This window comes from Pan paniscus, chromosome 20 (assembly GCF_029289425.2).
Source record: "Pan paniscus chromosome 20, NHGRI_mPanPan1-v2.0_pri, whole genome shotgun sequence".
Taxonomy (NCBI): Eukaryota; Metazoa; Chordata; class Mammalia; order Primates; family Hominidae; genus Pan; species Pan paniscus.
Window position 1 is genome coordinate 62,347,444 of NC_073269.2, and position 18,846 is coordinate 62,366,289.

Here is an 18,846-nt window from a genome sequence, read left to right on the forward strand (position 1 = left end):
CTGGGGGAATGTTTCAGCATCATTCCCTGTCAGCATATATTAGACAGGGGCTGGCATGCCCCCTTTTCTGCTCCCATTGCAATGGAGCTAATAAAGTTTATATCAGATATAGGAGGAACGTCAACTCTGCAGTTTATTTGTGCTTATAGTATTAGCATTATCTTCAACCTATGGTTTCTTTGCAGGAATACTTTTTAAATACTTGCGTGTTCTGGGAGTGTTTGTTTATAAAATACTTGGACATTGGACCAATGTGATAGGGTTTACGAGGTGAATGGGTGGAGTAGTGGGGGAAAAGTTAGCCCTTCCGAATCAGAGTATCTGTCTTCAGGATACCTCTTCTCCCACATGGGACACAGGGCCATCTAACATAAAGACAGGGCAAGGAGGCCGGGTGCAGTGGCTCATGCCTGTAATCCCAGCACTTGGGGAGGCCGAGGTGGGCAGATCATGAGGTCAGGAGATTGAGACCATCCTGGCTAACAGGGTGAAACCCCATCTCTACTAAAAATACAAAAAATTAGCCAGGCGTGGTGGTGGGTGCCTGTAGTCCCAACTACTTGGGAGGCTGAGGCAGGAGAATGGCGTGAACCCGGGAGATGGAGCTTGTAGTGAGCCAAGATCGCGCCACTGCACTCCAGCCTGCATAATAGAGCCAGACTCTGTCTCAAAAAAAAAAAAGGGGGGGGGGGGAGGGGGGCAAGGAAACCACCATTAATGTTTGTGTTAACAAAGCATTACTATGTTAGTCTTGTTAAAGATCTATCACCTTGTATATAGCTAAAAATACACAATGCCCTCCTGTGTCCAGTGCATTATCTTGAGCACTGCCGCCTACCCCACCCCCAACAGTTACAAATATCCCACTTTGTAAAGTTACAGCCAAAGGGAAGGTCAAAGGGAAAAGCCAAGTTTAGAAACAATATTTTTATTTTTTAGAAACATCTCATTATCTTGCCCAGGCTAGTCTTGAACTCTTGGGCTCAAGTGATCCTCCTGCCTCAGCCTCCCAAAGTTCTGCAATTACAGGTGTGAGCCACTGTGCCCGGCTTCAAGTTTTTTATGCTGACCTGTGTTCAAATTCTGGCTGTTTCAAATGATTTTTATGACACTATAAAAATGTCAACCTCCATGGGCTTTTGATTTCTTATCTGTAAAGTAGGAAAAATTGTACTTACCCTATAGAATCAAGAAGAGATGAATCTCTGTAAATCAGCTGTAGAAGTGGCTGGAGCATTCACTCCACCAGTATTTACCTACTTGTATTAGTTGTTTGTTGCTGTTTACAACATTACCACAAACTCGGCAGTTAAAACACGTGATCTCGGTGTTTGAGTCCAGATATGACTCAGCTGGATCCTCTGTCTCAGGGTCTCACAAGGCTGTGATGAAGGTGTTGACCAGGGCTGTGGTCTCATCTGAGACCCAACCGGGACAAGGACCTCTTCCAAGTTCATGTGGGTCCCAGGAACATCCATTTTCAGGCTGCTGGACTGAGGGCCTTGGTTTCTCGACTGTCAGCCCCAGGCCATCCCCAGCTCTTTTCTGCTTGGCCGTCTCCATATGGCAGATTGGATCTTCAAAGCCAGCAAAACAGTCACTCAGCAAGACAGACTTACAATCTCATGGCATCACAGAAGTCAGATCCCATCAACCCTGCCACATTCCGTTTGGATAGAAGTAAGTCACAAGTCACTTGAGGGAAGGGGATCTGGCAAGATGGGAACACCAGGAGGAGGATCATGAAACCGCCTAGAATGTGATGCACTACTCCACACTGGCAGAAAGCTGTGTTCTACTCACTGCTGCCTGTTGGAAAAGAGTTTCTTTCTCTTGAGCCTCTTGGCCGTTTCCAAGGGTAGAGGGAGTTACCCAGGTGCTACGGCTAGGAGGGAGGAACTGGACCTTCTAAGTGCTCTTCACAAGCCTCCTGTCTCCAGATGTGTACACACTTTCCTCTTTCATGCGGCAAGCTTTGCTGAGGGTGGGATGGGTGGGCAGAATACTGATTGTGGAGAAGTGCTAGGAGGCTGCAGATACAGGCCACCTGCCTCGGAGTCTGTGTGTGTGTGTGTGGCGGTGGGCGGGGTGGCGGGGGTTGGGTTTTTTTTTTTTTTTTTTTTTTGAGACAGTTTTGCTCTTGTCACCCAGGCTGGGTTGCAATGGTACAATCTAGACTCGCTGCAACCTCCGCCTCCCGGGTTCAAGCAATTCTCATGCCTCAGCCTCCTGAGTAGTGGGGACTACAGGTACCCGCCACCACGCCTGGCTAATTTTTGTATTTTTAGTAGCGATGGGGTTTCTCCATGTTGGCCAGGCTGGTCTCGAACTCCTGACCTCAGTTGATCCACCCGCCTTATCCTCCCAAAGCACTGGGATTACAGGTGTGAGCGACCATACCCAGCCTGGCCTCAGAGCTTCGAATAATAGGGATGATACCTTGATTTCTACCCAACTCCTTGTTTCTTATTCTAAATTCCTAAACGTAGAGGATGAAGTAATGATGAGTCTGTGTAAACCCTATAATCCTATGTGCTGGCCGCTGCCCTCAGGCTGATGGTGCAGGACAAAGATCCCTGTTCTCCTAAAATGTATTACCTTCTAATGAAGGACAAATGCATGAATTGCAGCTGTTCTCACAGCTAAAATGGCAGGTTCGCAAGAGACTAGGACTATTCTATTTTTCTAGACTAGCTATCTTTGAGGTCTGAGAAAAACTTTTTTCTGCACTGCTGGTTTTTCGTCAAGTTCGGGACATGACATACAATGAAAACGTACCCTTCCTACATAGTTTTTTGTTTTGTTTTGTTTGTTTGTTTTTAACATTTGTACCACGGAGAGGGAAGAGCATCAGGAAGGCAACGGACCCGGTCCTGGAGGGCAACCGTGGTGAGTCCCAGGCCCCCACTGCCTGGTGCATCACACCGTGGGTAGGACAGGCGGGGGCGCTGTCTCCCTGCTGATCTGGGCTCTTATCTCTATGTGGAAGGACCCTTTCCTCACCCGCGAGTCAAACGATAGAGAATTCACCTCCACCTGCCAGCCACGCTGTAGCTGGGGTCTGTGTGGAGCCGCACAAACTCTGATGCTTTGAGCTGCATGGCACAGAACGTCCACCTGAGATCACTGAGTAGAAGCTTCCTGGGAAGGCAATTCCAGGGTCAGTGAACCCCGCGGGACGCCAGCTCCCTGGTTGAGTTTCCCCTGATGCCAGCTGGGTGGCAGCAGAGCGTCATCTTCCCTGAGACCCTCCCGGGAGCAGGGCGGGCTCCTCCCCGCATCCCCACTGTGGATTTTCTCACCGTAGGCACTGCTGACGGTGGGACCGGCCACTTCCACATCGGGGTCCCGCCTGTGGGCTGTAGGGTGTTCAGTGACGTCCCTGCTTTTACCTGCCAGGTGCCTTCCCTCCCGCAGTTGTGACAACCAAGGAAGTCTTCAGACACAGCCAGATGTTACCCGGGGCACCAGCCTGAGACCCGCTGGTCCACGTGAAGCAGGGAGCCCTCCCTCACCAGCACACCCAGCGGCCTCCCCTTCCCCTCGCTGGATGCGACTGGCTCACAGGAAATCCGTGTCAGCCGTGCTCAGAAGGTATCAGCCACTTTTTGGTTCTATTGGAGGTGACAGCTGCTTAGCAGACACCCAAGAATGTAGGTTTATTCTTTAGCTTTATTCCCCATTGTCAAAATGGAATCAACCAACATTATCTGGAGGCCCAGGCGTAAAATGAAAATGTGGGTGCTTTGTTCAAAAATTAAGAATTTCAGGATGGCTGTGAGTCACTATACTGAGTACAAAGCCATTCTGAGCCGGGGTCCTGGATGAATGACCCAAGCAGCTGGCCTCCATTGCAGCTGACTGGACCAGGAGCTAGCGTTTGAAGAACAGCCAGTCTTTAAGCTGCCTAATGACCTGTAGGCTGCCTGTGACCAAGGTAAGAGATGAAGTAGGTATCCTTGTTCACAACAGCCAAAAGGTGCAGACAACCCACGTGTCTATCAGCAGATGAATGGGTAAACAAAATGTGGTCTATCCACACAATGAAATATTATTCAGCCATGAAAAAAAGAATGCAGGCTGGGTACAGTGGTTCATGCCTGTAATCCCAGCACTTAGGGAGGCTGAGTTGGGAGGCTCGCTTGAACCCAGGAGTTTGAGACCAGCCTGTGCAACATGGCGAAACCCTGTCACTACTAGAAATACTAAAAATTAAATAGGTATGGCGGTACAAGCCTATAGTCTCAGCCCATTGGGAGGCTGAGGTGGGAGGATCACTTGAGCCTGGGAGGTCAAGGCTGCAGTGAACCGAGATTGTACCACTGCGGTCTCCAGCTTGGGTGACAGAGTGAAACCCTGTCTCATTTTAAAAAAAAAAAAAACCAACAACAACAGGTGCAGTGGCTCATTCCTGTACTTCTAGCACTTTGGGAGCCTGCAGCAGGCAGGTCACCTGAGGTCAGGGGTTCAAGTCCAGCCTGGCCAACATAGTGAAACCTCATCTCTACTAAAAATACAAAAATTAGCCCAGGGTAATAGCGTGTACCTGTAATCCCAGGTACGCAGGAGGCTGAGGCAGGAGAATCACTTGAACCCGGGAGGCGGAGGTTGCAGTGAGCCGAGATGGCACCACTGTACTCCAGCCTGGGCAACAAAGTAAGACTCCATCTCAATTAAAAAAAAAAGGAATAAAGGAATATAGTAGCGATACGTGCTACAACATGGATCAACCTCATAAACATTATCCTCTGTAAAGAAGCCAGATACAAAAGGCCACTTGTATGATTCCGTTGATATGAAATGACCAGAAGAGGGAAATCCACAGAGACACAAGATGAGAATTTGCCCAGGGCTGGGAGGGGAGCACGGAATGAGTGACTCTTGCTGGTACGGGGTTTCTTTTTGGAGTGATAGACGTACAACTATGTGAACATACTAAAGCATCATTTAATTGTACACCTTAAAATGGGTGAATTCCATGGTTTGTAAATTATTTTTTAAAAAGCAAAAAATGATGAACCAATATAGTTGCCTCCATCTGAGATCTGATTCAGAATTCCTGAGGAAATAAAGCAGTTAAAAGGTAGGAAATTAGGCTGGAAATTTATTAGCGAAAGTGGAAGATGTGGTGTGCAGAGTGGAGAGAGCTCAGGGCTGTACTTTTATGCAGGGGGTGTTATCAGCCAGTATCCAGGGCTTGTGAAGTTTTCATTAGCTTGAAAATATAGTGGAAACCTGGCAGGGTGTGGTGGCTCACACCCATAATCCCAGCAATTTGGGAGGCCAAGGTGGGTGGATCACTTGAGGTCAGGAGTTCAAGATCAGCCTGGCCAATGTGGTGAAACCCCATCTGTATTAAAAACAAAAAATTTAGCTGGGTGTGATGGCAGGCACCTGTAATCCCAGCTGCTTGGGAAGCTGAGGCACAAGTATCACTTGAACCCAGGAGACAGAGGTTGCAGTGAGCCAAGATCATGCCACTGCACTCCAGCCTGGGCAACAGAGTGAGACTGTCTCAACTGGGGAGAGAGCAAGCTTCAGGTTCCTGAGCCCCACGGCCAATTCTGGTATGGCGGGACCCAGGTGAAGCCTGGGAATATGAATTTTAAAAAGCTTTCCTAAGCCATTCTGATGCAAGTGCTCTTCGGATCACACTCTCAAAGCCAGAACTGCAAAAACGAAGCTCTGAGTGTACCACAAGTGTTGGTCAGAGAGAATACGGGCTGGAGGGTGAGGACCCTGTTTGATGGAGACAGAAAAGAGAAGGAAACTCTGGAGGAGAAGAGCAAAGACAAGTCCTGACTAAGACCGTAAACCAGGGGTTGGCAATTTTTTTCTGTAAAAGGCCAAATAGGCCAGGTACGGTGGTTCATGCTTACAATCTCTGCACTTTGGGAAGCCAAGGCAGGAGCATCACTTGAGCCCAGGAGTTCAAGACCAGCCTGGGAAATGTAGTGAGACTCTGTCTCTACAAAAAATAAACTTGAAAAAAATTAGCCAGGTGTGGTAGTGCACGCCTGTGGTCCCAGCTACTCAGGAGGCTGAGGTGCAAAAATCACTTGACCCCAGGAGGTCAAGGCGGCAGTGAGCCATGATCGCACCACTGCACTCCAGCCAGGGCAACAGAGTGAGATCCTGTCTCCAAAAAAGAGCCAAACAGTAAATATTTTAGGCTTTGGGGGCCATTTAGTCTATTGTAACTGCTCAGCTCTGCTGATACAGGGTAAAAACAAGCATAGAAAATACAAAGAGAATTTTGTCACATGCAACATGGATGAACCTGGAGGATATTACATTAAATAAAATGAGCCAGGCACAGGAAGATACAGATGGTCCCTGACTTGTGATGGATTTGACCTTACTTACACTGGTATGAAAGTGACATTTGTTCAGTAACAACTGTCCTTCGAGTACCCACAGAACCATCTGTCTTTCACTTTCAGTATGCCATCAATCACATGAAATAGTCAACACTTTATTATAAAATGGACTTTGTGTTGGATGATTTTACCCAACTGGAGGATAATGTAAGCATTAGGAGCAGGTGTAAGGTAGGGTAGGCTAAGCTATGACCTTCTGTGGGTTAAATATATTAAATGCATTTCCCTAGACTGGGCAACATAGTGAGACCCCATCTCTTAAAAAAATTTTTTTTTAATTAGTCAGACGTGGTGCACACCTGTAGTCCCAGCTACTCAGAAGGCTGAGGCAGGAGGATGGTTTGAGCCCAGGAGACCGAGACTGCAGTGAGTCATGATTGTACCACTGCACTCCAGTCATGGTGACAGAGTGAGACACTGTCTCAAAAATTAAAAAGTATTTTCAACCTGTATTTTCAACTTATAGTGGGTTTATGAGGACGTAGCCCCGTTGTAAATGGAAGAGCATCTGTATTGCATGATCTCAATTATATATGGAATCTAAAGTCAAACTCACAGAAGCAGAGAGCAGAATGATGGTTACCAGAGGCTGAAAGTGATGGGGAGGTGGAGTCTGGGGAGGTGTTGGTCAAAGGATATAAATGTTGATGTTACAGGAGGAATAAGTTCAGGAGACCTATTATCGTACAACGTGGTGACTATAGTTAACAGCAAAATATCACGTACTTGAAACTTGCTAAGTGAGTAGATGTTAAGTGTTTCTTTGTTTTGTTGAGACAGGGTCTCCCTATGTTACCCAGGCTGGTCTTGAACTGGGCTCAAGGGATCCTCCTGCCTCAGCCTCCCAAAGTGCAGGGATTACAGGCACAAGCCACCACACCTAGCCCTGATGTTAAATGTTCTTACCACAAAAAAAAAAAAAAAAGCATGTAAGGTAACATACAAGTTAATCAGCTCAATTTAGCCATTCCATAATGTATACATTTTTTTTTAATGGAGTCTTGCTCTGTCACCCAGGCTGGAATGCAATGGCAGGATCTTGGCTCACTGCAACCTCTGCCTCCCAGGTTCAAGCAATTCTCCTGCCTCAGCCTCCCAAGTAGCTGGGATTACAGGTGCCCACCACCACACCCAGCTAATTTTTGTATTAGTAGAGATGAGGTTTCACCATGTTGGCCAGGCTGGTCTGGAACTCCTGACCTCAGGTGATCCATCTGCCTCAGCCTCCCAAAGTGCTAGGATTACAGGAGTGAGCCACCACACCTGGCTGTAAACATATTTCAAAACAGCAGATTGCACACCATAAATATATATAATTTTTGTCCATTTTAAATTTTTTTAATTAAAAAAAAAAACATTTGAAGAAAACACAAAAGCAAATGGGTATGGCTGTGTTCTCATGAAATTTTATTTTCAGAAACAGGCGGCTGGCTCCATTTGGCCTTTGAGGCATTTTGCTGACCCCTGCTGGAGATGAGGATCTTGCAGACCAGCTTGTCTGTGTTCCCTGTTTGTCCTGGACTGACTGTTACTCTGTTACCTGCATTTCTGTAAGGGTTATGAGCTGGGTGCCAGGGATCAGTGGTGCAATCCTGGAAAGGAGCCTCCTGGCAGCTTGAACAGTTGAGGGTACACAGGACCGCTCAGGTTAAGGCCCTAGCCCATCCTCTTGCCAAACCCGCCACACACTGGACCTGCTTGTCTGTGATAGTAGGTTTTATATGTCAACATGCCTGAGCCACGGGATTCCCAGATTAAGCATTGTTTCTGAGTGTGTCTGGGAGGGTGTTTCTGGTTGAGATTACTGTTTGAATTCGTGGACTTAGTAATGCAGATTGCCCTCCCTTCTGTGAGTGGACTCATCTCATGAGAGTCTAAATAGAACAAAAAGGTGTAGAGGGAGTCATTTACCCTGTTTGCTCCCCGCCTGCCTGTTGGAGTGGGGACGCCTATCTTCTCCCGCCCTAGAACTGGGATTTGCACCCTTGGCTCCTCTGGTTCTCAGGCCTTTGGACTTGGACTGGAACCACCCCACAGGCATTCCTGTTTCTCCAGCCTGCAGACGGCAGATCGTGAGACTCCTCAGCTTCCACAATCATGTGAGACAATTCTCATAATAAACCTCTTTCTCTGTTCTGAGAACTGCATCATCAGTCATGTGCAAATATCGAGTGTATTTACACAAAACTAGATAATACAGCCTACCATACACCTAGGCTATATGGAGAGAAGTGGCATAATCACAGCTCACTGCAGCCTTGAACTACAGGGCTCAAGCCATCCTCCCACCTCAGCCTCCCAAGCAGCTGGGACTACAGGCATGTGCCACCATGCCCAGCTAATTTAAAAAATAATTATTTTCTAGGCCGGGTGTGGTGGCTCACGCCTGTAATCCCAGCACTTTGGGAGGCCGAGGCAGGTGGATCACCTGAGGTCAGGAGTTCGAGACCAGCCTGGCCAACATGGAGAAAACCCCATCTCTACTATAAATACAAAAAGCAGCTGGGCATGGTGGCGCACGCCTGTAGTCCCAGCTACTTCGAAAGCCGAGGGAGGAGAATTGCGGGAACCTGGGAGACGGAGGTTGCAGTGAGCCAAGATCGCACCACTGCACTCCAGCCTGGGTGACAGAGCAAGACTCCGTTTCATTCATTCATTCATTCATTCATTCATTTATTTTGAGACGGAGTCTTGCTGTATCGCCCAGGCTGGAGTGCAGTGGCGCGATCTCAGCTCACTGCAAGCTCCGCCTCCCGAGTTCATGCCATTCTCCTGCCTCAGCCTCCCGAGTAGCTGGGACTACAGGCGCCCACTACCACGCCCAGCTAATTTTTGTATTTTTAGTAGAGACGGGGTTTCACTGTGTTAGCCAGGATGGTCTCAATCTCCTGACCTTGTGATCCGCCCGCCTCGGCCTCCCAAAGTGCTGGGATTACAGGTGTGAGCCAGACTTCATCTCAAAAAATAATTATTATTTTCTGTAGAGAGGGACTCTCACTGTATTGCACAGGCCGGAGCCTATTTGCTCTTAGAGCCTATTGTTTTTAGGCTACAAACCTGGACAACATGTTACTGTACTGAATACTGTAGGCAACGGTAACACAACACTAAGTATTTGTATATTTAAACGTAGAAAAGTTACAACAAAATACCAAAGAAAATATTTGAAGATGGTATACCTATATGCGGCACTTACCATGAATGAAGTTTGCAGACATGGAAGCTGCTCTGGGTGAGTCGGTGTGTGAGTGGTGGGTTAATGTGAAGGCTGGGATGTTACTCTACACTGCTGTAGACTTTATAAACACTGCACACTTAGGCTACCATAATTTATAAAATATTTTTCTTTCTTCAAGAATAAATTAACCTTAGCTTACTGTAACATTTTTACTTTATAAACTTTTATTTACTTATTTTTGAGACAAAGTCTCACTCTGTCGCCCAGGCTGGAGTGCAATGGTGTGATCTCGGCTCACTGCAACTTCTGCCTCCCGGGTTCAAGCAATTCTCCTGCCTCAGCCTCCCGAATAGCTGGGACTACAGGCGCCTGCCACCATGCCCGGGTAATTTTTGTATTTTTAGTGGAGATGGGGTTTCACCATATTGGCCAGGCTGGTCTTGAACTCCTCACCTCAGGTGCTCCATCTGCCTCGGCCTCCCAAAGTGCTGGGATTACAGGTATAAGCCACTGTGCCCAGCTAACTTTTAATTTTTTTTTAAATTTTTTGACTCTTGTAATAACACTTAGCTTAAAACACAAACATAGATCAGACACGATGGCTTACACCTGTAATCTCAGCACTTGGAGAGACTGAGGCAGGAGGATCACCCTCAGGAGTTCAAGACCAGCCTGTACAACATAGACCCCACCTCTACAGGAAATAATTATTTTTTAATTAGCCGGGCATGGTGGCACATGCCTATAGTCCCAGCTACTTGGGAGGCTGAGGTGGGAGGATTGCTTGAGCCCAGTAGTTCAAGACTGCAGTGAGCTATGTTCATACCATGCTCTCCAGCCTGGACAAGAGAGCCTGACTGTCTCTGAACACACACACACACGCGCACACACACGCATGCACACATGTGCATTGTGCAACTGTATAGAGAGATTTTCTTGCTGTATATCCTTATTCTATAACCTTTTTCGTAATTTTTTTAACGTTTTAATTTTTGATTAAGAAAGACACACACATTAGTCTAGTCTGCACAGAGTCAGGATCATCACGATCCTTCTCTTCTAACTCCGTATCTTGTCCCCCTAGAAGGTCTTCAGGGGCAGTGACATACATGGGGCTGTCTTCTTCTATGACAACGGTTCTTCTGGGTTCCTCCAGAAGGACCTGCCTGAGGCTGCTCTACAATTAATTGGTTTTTTTTTTTTTTTGTAAGTAGGGGTATGCTCTAAAATAACGTTTAAAAATTATAGTATACCCAGGTGCCGTGGCTGACAATTATAATCCCAGCACTTTGGGAGGCTGAGGCAGGCAGATCGCTTGAGCTCAGGAGCTGAAGACTAGCCTGGGCAACATAGTGAGACCCGTCTCTACCAAAAATACAAAAAAATTAGCCGGGTGTGGTGGTATGTGCCTGTGGTCCCAGCTACTCAGGAGACTGAGGTTGGGGGATCGCTTGAACCTGAGACGCAGAGGCTGCAGTGAGCCAAGATTGCGCCACTGCACTCCAGCCTGGGTGACAAGGCAAGACTCCATCTCAAAAAAAAAAAGTATAGTAAATACATGAACCAGTAACATAGTCATTTATTACCATTATCAAGTATTATGTGCTGTACATAATTATATGTGCAATGGCGTGATCTTGGCTCACTGCAACCTCTGCCTTCCAGGTTGAAGCGATTCTCCTGCCTCAGCCTCCCGAGCAGAATAGCTGAGACTACAGGTGTGCACCACCATGCGCGGCTAATTTTTTGTTTGTTAGTTTTGTGGTTTTTTTGTTGTTGTTTTTTGAGACAGAATCTCGCTCTGTCTCCTAGGCTGGAGTGCAGTGACAGGATCTCAGCTCACTGCAGTCTCTGCCTCCTGGGTTCAAGCAATCCTGCCTCAGCCTCCTGAGTAGCTGGGATTACAGGCGCATGCCACCATGCCCAGCTAATTTTTTTATCTTTAGTAGAGATGGGGTTTCACCATGTTGGTCAGGCTGGTCTCAAACTCCTGACCTCAGGTGATCCACCTGCCTCAGCCTCCCAAAATGCTGGGATTACAGGTGTGAGCCACCATGCCCAGCTAATTATTTTTAGTAGAGACGGGATTTCACCTTGTTGGTCAGGCTGGTATGTGCCCAACTTTTATACAATTGGCAGCACAGTTGGCCTGTTTACCACATCACCACACACATGTGAGTTGTGCATTGCACTGTGATGTTACAAGGCCTATGACAGCACCAGGTCGAAGACTTTTTTCAGCAGCATAATCTTATGTGACCATCATGGTCCGTGCAGCCCATTGTTTGGAATGTCATGCAGCACATGACTACACGCACACATACAGCATATTGATTCTGCTTCTCGAAGAACCCTAATGCATTTTCCACACTGGCAGATTGTCTGTCTTCTAAGCTACAGCAGCAACCAAATATCATGAATGCTTTTTGGGTTCCTAACTCTAGTTGGGAGTCACAAGTGACTTGCTATGGTTAAGCCCCCAGAATGAGTTGTCAAGGTTCAGGCTCTGTTGATAATGAGGAAGAAGAACCAGGACCACCTACCAGATACCTCTATTTGACAGTCACTTGGCTCAGTTCTTTGGCTTGGGGGTGTGTGTGTGTGTGTGTTTGAGACAGACTTGATCTGTTGCCCGGGCTGGAGTGCAGTGGTGTGATCTTGGCTCACTGCAACCTCCGCCTCCCAGGTTCAAGTGATTCTCCTGCCTCAGCCTCCCGAGTAGCTGTGATTACAGGTGCATGCCACCACGCCCGGCTAACTTTTGTATTTTTAGTAAAGACAGCATTTTGCTGTGTTGGCCAGGCTGGTCATGAACTCCTGACCTCAGGTGATCTGCCCACCTTGACCTCCCAAAGTGCTGGGATTACAGGCGTGAGCCACTGCATCCGGCCTTTGCTTAGTTCTTTGAGTAAGTTATCTTCTTCAATTTTCAAAGTAAATATGCGAGATAAACATCATTTACCGTCTTTAAAGGACGAAAAAGCTGGAGCTCAGAAAGGTTGGTCTCTTGAACAGGATGGTAAGACTAGTACGTTGCTGACCAGGACCCTAAAGTTTTTCCCCTACCACCACCATGTACTCTTCATGAGCCATCCTTTCCCAAATAACCTAAACACACACACACATAAGGAAAAAAGCACTTGCTATACAAGCAAGTCCAGCTTCAAGACAAGCCCCAGGCTCCGCTCATCATGCAGAATGCTGGGCCTAAGCTCCTCCTGTGTGGAATGCTGAAGCAATCACCACCCCTGATGCAAAACGAGGCCTGTCTCAAATCAGCTTGTGGTGACTGAGGCAAAGGTGGGAATGGGGAGTGACTGTCTAATGGGTACAAGGTCTCCTTTTTGGATGACAAAAATGTTTTGGAACTAGACAGAAATGATGGTTCTACAACACTGTAAATGTACCAAATGCTACTGAATTGTGCACTTTAAAATGGGTTCATTTTGTTATGTGACTTTTACCAGATGAACAAAAACACTGTCTATCTAACACAGATCCATGCCTTTACATGGTATGTTATATAATACACTTTACCATCCTTTATCCAGGACCACGACTTTTCGTGATTTCACAGACACTGCAGTTCTCAAGAATCCAGGTGGTGGCAGCAGAGAGCTGACAGAAACCAGCACTTCCCTACCGGCCCTAAGGAAGGTCCAGAATAAGAATATTGACCTTGTCCAGTTGCAGTGAGCATTTCTGTATTGCACCAGTCACAGTGGCGAATGCAGCTAAGGAGAGGCAGGTAGATGGAGCCACAGAACCAGATGTGGTCTGGGCAGTGTTTCATCCCACCAGGAATGACAGTGCATCTGCAGCTCCCAGAGGGCTGACACCCTGCCTCCAACTGTGAGCAATCATCTTTACCTCCTCATCCAGAGGAAGGAGGCCAGCGGGATGCAGAGCCTCAGCAGCTTCAGCCCAGGCTCGGGGCTGAAGTGGAGAAGCATCCAGGCCAGTTCTGGCATTGGTGGAACCAGCTGGGCTGGGGCTTGCCCCTAGGTAAAAGGAACAGGACCCGTCACTGAGACCACAGGACAGAGAATACTGAGAATATAGACTCAGGTGAGATGCACGGTTGAGGCTCGTTTGGTTTCTGAGAACCAGCATGTTGGATTATACCCAGAATAACTGTAATCCTTTGCCCAATTTTCCCATTTTCCCTCCCAGACACAAAATAGGACTTACTTCCCGGCTCCCTGAAAGCCGGGCATGGCCATGTGCCTTGCTGTGGGGGATGAACTGTGAGCAGAAGCAGCATGTGTCACTTCTGGCTGGAGACTTCAAGAGCAGTACATGATTTGCCAAGTCCCTCTGCCTGGCCACGGCAAATGGTGAGTCCCAGAGAGTTGACAAGGTGGAGCAGAGCTCCGCGCAACCCACGGCAGGCACGGAACACAAACAAGATAAAATGTTGAGTGTTGTGAGCCCCTGACATGGGGGCTGTTTGCTTGCAGCATAACCGGTCCTATCCTGACACACGCTTGGGGTTGGGGGTCACAAACTCAAATGCCAGGCAGGCGATGTGAGGGACCACATGGGAAAGAGTGGGTGAGGGCTTGTTCAAACACAGGTGACAGGCTGGGTGTAGCGGCTCATGCCTGTGATCCCAGCCCTTTGGGAGGCCGAGGTGGGCAGATCACCTGAGGTCAGAAGTTCAAGACCAGCCTGGCCAACATGGCGAAACCTCATCTCTACTAAAAATACAAAAATCAGGCCAGATGCAGTGGCTCACACCTGTAATCCTAGCACTTTGGGAGGCTGAGGCGGGCAGATCACCTGAAGTCAGGAGTTCAAGACCAGCCTGGCCAACATGGTGAAACCCCATCATCTCTACTAAAAATACAAAAAATTAGCCGGGCATGGTGGCAGGAGCCTGTAATCCCAGCAACTCGGGAGGCTGAGGCAGGAGAATCGCTTGAACCCGGGAGGCAGAGGTTGCAGTGAGCCGAGATCGCACCACTTCACTCCAGCCTGGGTGAAAGAAACTCCATCTCAAAAATAAAAATTTAAATTAAGGCAGATGCCGGGTTGTTTACCAGTCCAGCTGTTCTGTACCTCACCTCCGATTTCTGTACATCTTTCCCTTTTTTATGTCTACAGATCTTGCACCGCATGGTCGCGCTGGAGTCTCTGTGAATCGGTTGTGATTCTGGGGGCTGCGTGATTCGCGAATCATTCATTGCTCCATTAAACTCCTTTAAATTTAATTCGGCTGAAGTTTTTCTTTTATCAGAGAGGAGACATGTGAGACACGTTCCTTCTCTCTCTGCCCAATTTTCCCATTTTCCTTCCCAGGAGGACACGGAGAAGGCCACCGTCCGCATGCTGGGAAGCAGCCGACACCAGACATGCCAGCACCCTGATCTTGGACTTCCAGCCTCCAGAACTGTGAGAAATGAGCGTCTGTTGTTTAAGACACACACACTACGTATTCTCTTAGAGCAGCCTGAACAGACTAAGCAGGGGTGTCCAAGGTAGAGAATACAGTCATGGGTTCTCAGTTTCTGTTTGCGGTTGGACCAGTAAAGACCCTTCCTCATCCCTCTTTTCCACTTATCACTAGAGACAGAAACTAAAATCCATGATTTCAGGTTGCTAAAAGCCTAAAACAAACAGAACAGCAACAAAATAAGGTGGGTTGGATGAGCTTGGTCTACAGCAATATGTTTTATTTGGTTCTCATGGAGGTATTCCACTGTTTTTCTTTCAACATACTGTTGCTGGCTTGAATCATGGAGATATTAAGGAAGAAAGTCTAATAATTATGATGTTACATGTTACTAAATCTGTCTTGCCAGCTTCTTTATTTAAAAAAAATATATAAGGCCAGGTGCGATGGCTCACGCCTATAATCCCAGCACTTTGGGAGACTGACGGGGGCAGATTACTTGAAGCCAAGAGTTTGAGACCAGCCTGGCCAACATGGTAAAACCCCATCTCCAAGAAAAATAAAAATTAGCCAGGGGTGGTGGCGCACACGTGTGGTCCCAGCTACTCAGGAGGCTGAGGCACAAGAATCACTTGAACCTGGGAGATGGAGGTTGCAGTGAGCCGAGATCGTGCCACTGCACGGCAGTGTGGGTGACAGAGCAAGACTCTGCCTCAAGAAAAAATAAATTAAAAATGAAGGCCGGGCACGGTGGCTCACGCCTGTAATCCCAGCACTTCGAGAGGCCGAGATGGGCAGATTACGAGGTCAAGAGATCAAGACCATCCTGGCTAACACGGTGAAACCCCATCTCTAAAAATACAAAAAATTAGCCCGGCATGGTGGCGGGCACCTGTAGTCCCAGCTATTCGGGAGGCTGAGGCAGGAGAATGGCGTGAACCCGGGAGGCGGAGCTTGCAGTGAACTGAGATCATGCCACTGCACTCCAGCCTGGACAACAGAGCAAGACTCCATCTCAAAAAAAAAAAAAAAAAATCTCTGGCATCGTTAAGTCTGACTTCCTACTGGTGACCACAGTCAGTGTAAGCTGGAAACGGAGCTCCTTTCTCCTGGGCTACAGTGCTCTGGTTTCCCCACTCTACCATCTCACACTGGCTCCCTTATTAGCCTGGTGCTCTCTCCAGCCCCGTAGGATGCACTTGTAACCCCGAATCCACCCCATGCACGGAGCTGGATGGTTTGGGCACAACTCCCTCTTTTGGCTTTAGTTGAAACACTCATTCCAGGCTCTTGGTTTTACAAATGAGAAAATGGGGTTTAGCAAAGAGAAATGAGTTTTCAAACCAGAGGCCAGTGGTTAGGCTGTGCAGCCACCTCTCCTCTCCTCCCCTCCCTGTGTCAGCAGGGATATTCCGGAGCCTGGTCTGAAACTGCTGAGCTCGAAGGGCTTGGATCCAACAATGCTGATCATGACCACGGAGGTATGGCCTGGTCACTAGGGAGCAGCTGAGCTCGAGGGGCTTGTGTCTAACAGTGCTGATAACCACAGACGTCACATGGTCACTGGGAGCGGCTGAGCTCGAGGGGCTTGTGTCTAACAGTGCTGATGACCACAGCGGTGTGGCCTGGTCACTAGGGAGCAGCTGAGCTCGAGGGGCTTGTGTCTAACAGTGCTGATGACCACGGCGGTGTGGCCCGGTCACTAGGGAGCAGCTGAGCTCGAGGGGCTTGTGTCTAACAGTGCTGATCATGACCACAGACGTCACATGGTCACTGGGAGCGGCTGAGCTCCAGGGGCTTGGGTCTAACAGTGCTGATCATGACCACAGACGTCACATGGTCACTGGGAGCGGCTGAGCTCCAGGGGCTTGGGTCTAACAGTGCTGATCATGACCACGGCGGTGTGGCCTGGTCACTGGGAGCGGCTGAGCTCCAGGGGCTTGGGTCTAACAGTGCTGATCATGACCACGGCAGTGTGGAATGGTCACTAGGGAGAGGCTGAGCTCAGGGGCTTGGGTCTAACAGTGCTGATCATGACCACGGTGGTGTGGAATGGTCACTAGGGAGAGGCTGAGCTCAGGGGCTTGGGTCTAACAGTGCTGATCATGACCACAGGTGGGACATGGTCACTAGGGGGCGCCACATCCCACTTTCCTACCCTAACCGCCTCCTCCCCCCTCAACTTTTTTCCAGCTGGGGCGCTTTGCATTTGTGGCTATTGGTGCGTGTGAACAAGCGCTCCTTGCGCCCCACAGGGCCTCTCCCCTGCTGTGGCCCCGCCTGGACCGCGCTTCCTGAACTGCCCTTGGAAGTTCCCCTCTTTCCTCGCGGCTCAGCTTCTCCGTCCACTTACTCGCCCGTGTTTATCGGGCACGCACTTCCTGCCAGTGGCTCTGCTAAGCAAGGGGACACGGCGGTGACCTCGACAGGCACAATCTCTGCCCTCACGGGGAGTGGGAGTGGTTGGGGGGGGGGACACACACAGATGATGACTGAAGAGACAAAAAGAGACCCCTGGGGGTGAGACATGGAGGAAGTCCTGGGCATGGGCAGGTGTGACAGGCAGCTTTGTGGGAGGCGGGTCCCAGGGGAGTGAGATCCAGACAGACGTGGGCAAGAGGAAGGGGACCCTCCACCCAGCTCACTTCCTGCTCTGAAGGCCGCAGTCTGTATCCCTGAGGGCAGGGACTAGTGTGTCTGCCCCGCTGCATCCCCAGTGCCTGGAGCGGACGCCGAGTCGAGGGCGACTCCGCCAGGCGGCTACGGTGTCAAAGCAGCTCCGGCGTGGGGCCCGACTGTCCTGAGTTTGAATCGGGTTCTCCATTTACTGAGCGTGTGATCTAAAGTGAGTGGCTTGACTTCTCTGAGCTGGCTTGCTTCTCTGTGACCAGCGACATCCAGCCATGTCTAAACAGTGTGGGCAAAGCCAGGCAGCTGAAACCAACTTTGCTGTGTCTTGTTTTAAGTCCTGGAGAAGTCCCTTCCCTCTGAGCCTGCTTTCCCGTCTGTAGAGTGGAGGGTTAAAAGAGGTTGTTTTGTTTTGTTTTGTTTTGTTTTTTGAGATGGAGTCTCACTCTTTTGCCCAGGCCGGAGCGCGGTGGCACTATCTCGAATCACTGCAACCTCTGCCTCCCGGATTCAAGCAATTTCCTGCCTCAGCCTCCCGAGTAGCTGGGATTACAGACGCCCACCCCCACGCCCAGCTAATTTTCATATTTGTAGCAGAGACGGGGTTTCGTCATGTTGGCCAGGCTGGTCTCAAACTCCTGACCTCAGGTGATCGGCCCGCCTTGGCCTCCCAAAGTGCTGGGATTACAGGCGTGAGCCACCGCGCCCGGTCTAAACAAGGTATTAGTGAAGCACCTGACACACAGTGGTGCACATTGAACCGTCACCTTGCTCCCCAGGGTCCCAGCTATCAGCCATATCCAAGCCCTCACTGCGGAGAGTAGATAGGAGACAGTCACTTCATACATTCTTGGGGACATGATAAGCGTCTGACCTCTGGGGAGGGTGATACAGCCGGATCTGTTGGGATCCAAACGCACATTCCCCTTCATCTTACAGTTCCTGTCAGGACAAGCAGCACAGGGTGTGGGTCGGATTTGGTGCTACTGCTGCATTGCTACAGTAGCAGAAGACTAGAAACAGGCAGACTGCACGTCAGTCAGGAATTAAACACTGTGTCTGCACAAAGGAACACTTTGAAAGTGTTTTTTAAAATAAGAAATGTAGATAGGGCTCTTTGGAACAATCATAGGTAGATACATAAATAGGTATAGTTGATAGATACATAGATAGCTAAAGATAGATGACAGATAACAGAGTACACAAATAGATTATTGAGAGATAATAGATGGTGAAGATAGGAAGATCACAGATATGTACTATGA

General features: G+C 48.7%; 1 long non-coding RNA gene across 1 annotated transcript; it reads left to right on the top strand.

Moving 5' to 3' along the window:
* Positions 1-218: 218 nt before the first annotated feature.
* On the top strand, positions 219-18,434 carry LOC130541008 (uncharacterized). Its single transcript, XR_008955054.2, has 4 exons — positions 219-3,594; positions 13,110-13,626; positions 13,732-13,895; positions 14,665-18,434. It is a non-coding gene; the product is annotated as an uncharacterized LOC130541008 (long non-coding RNA).
* The last annotated feature ends 412 nt before the right edge of the window (positions 18,435-18,846 follow it).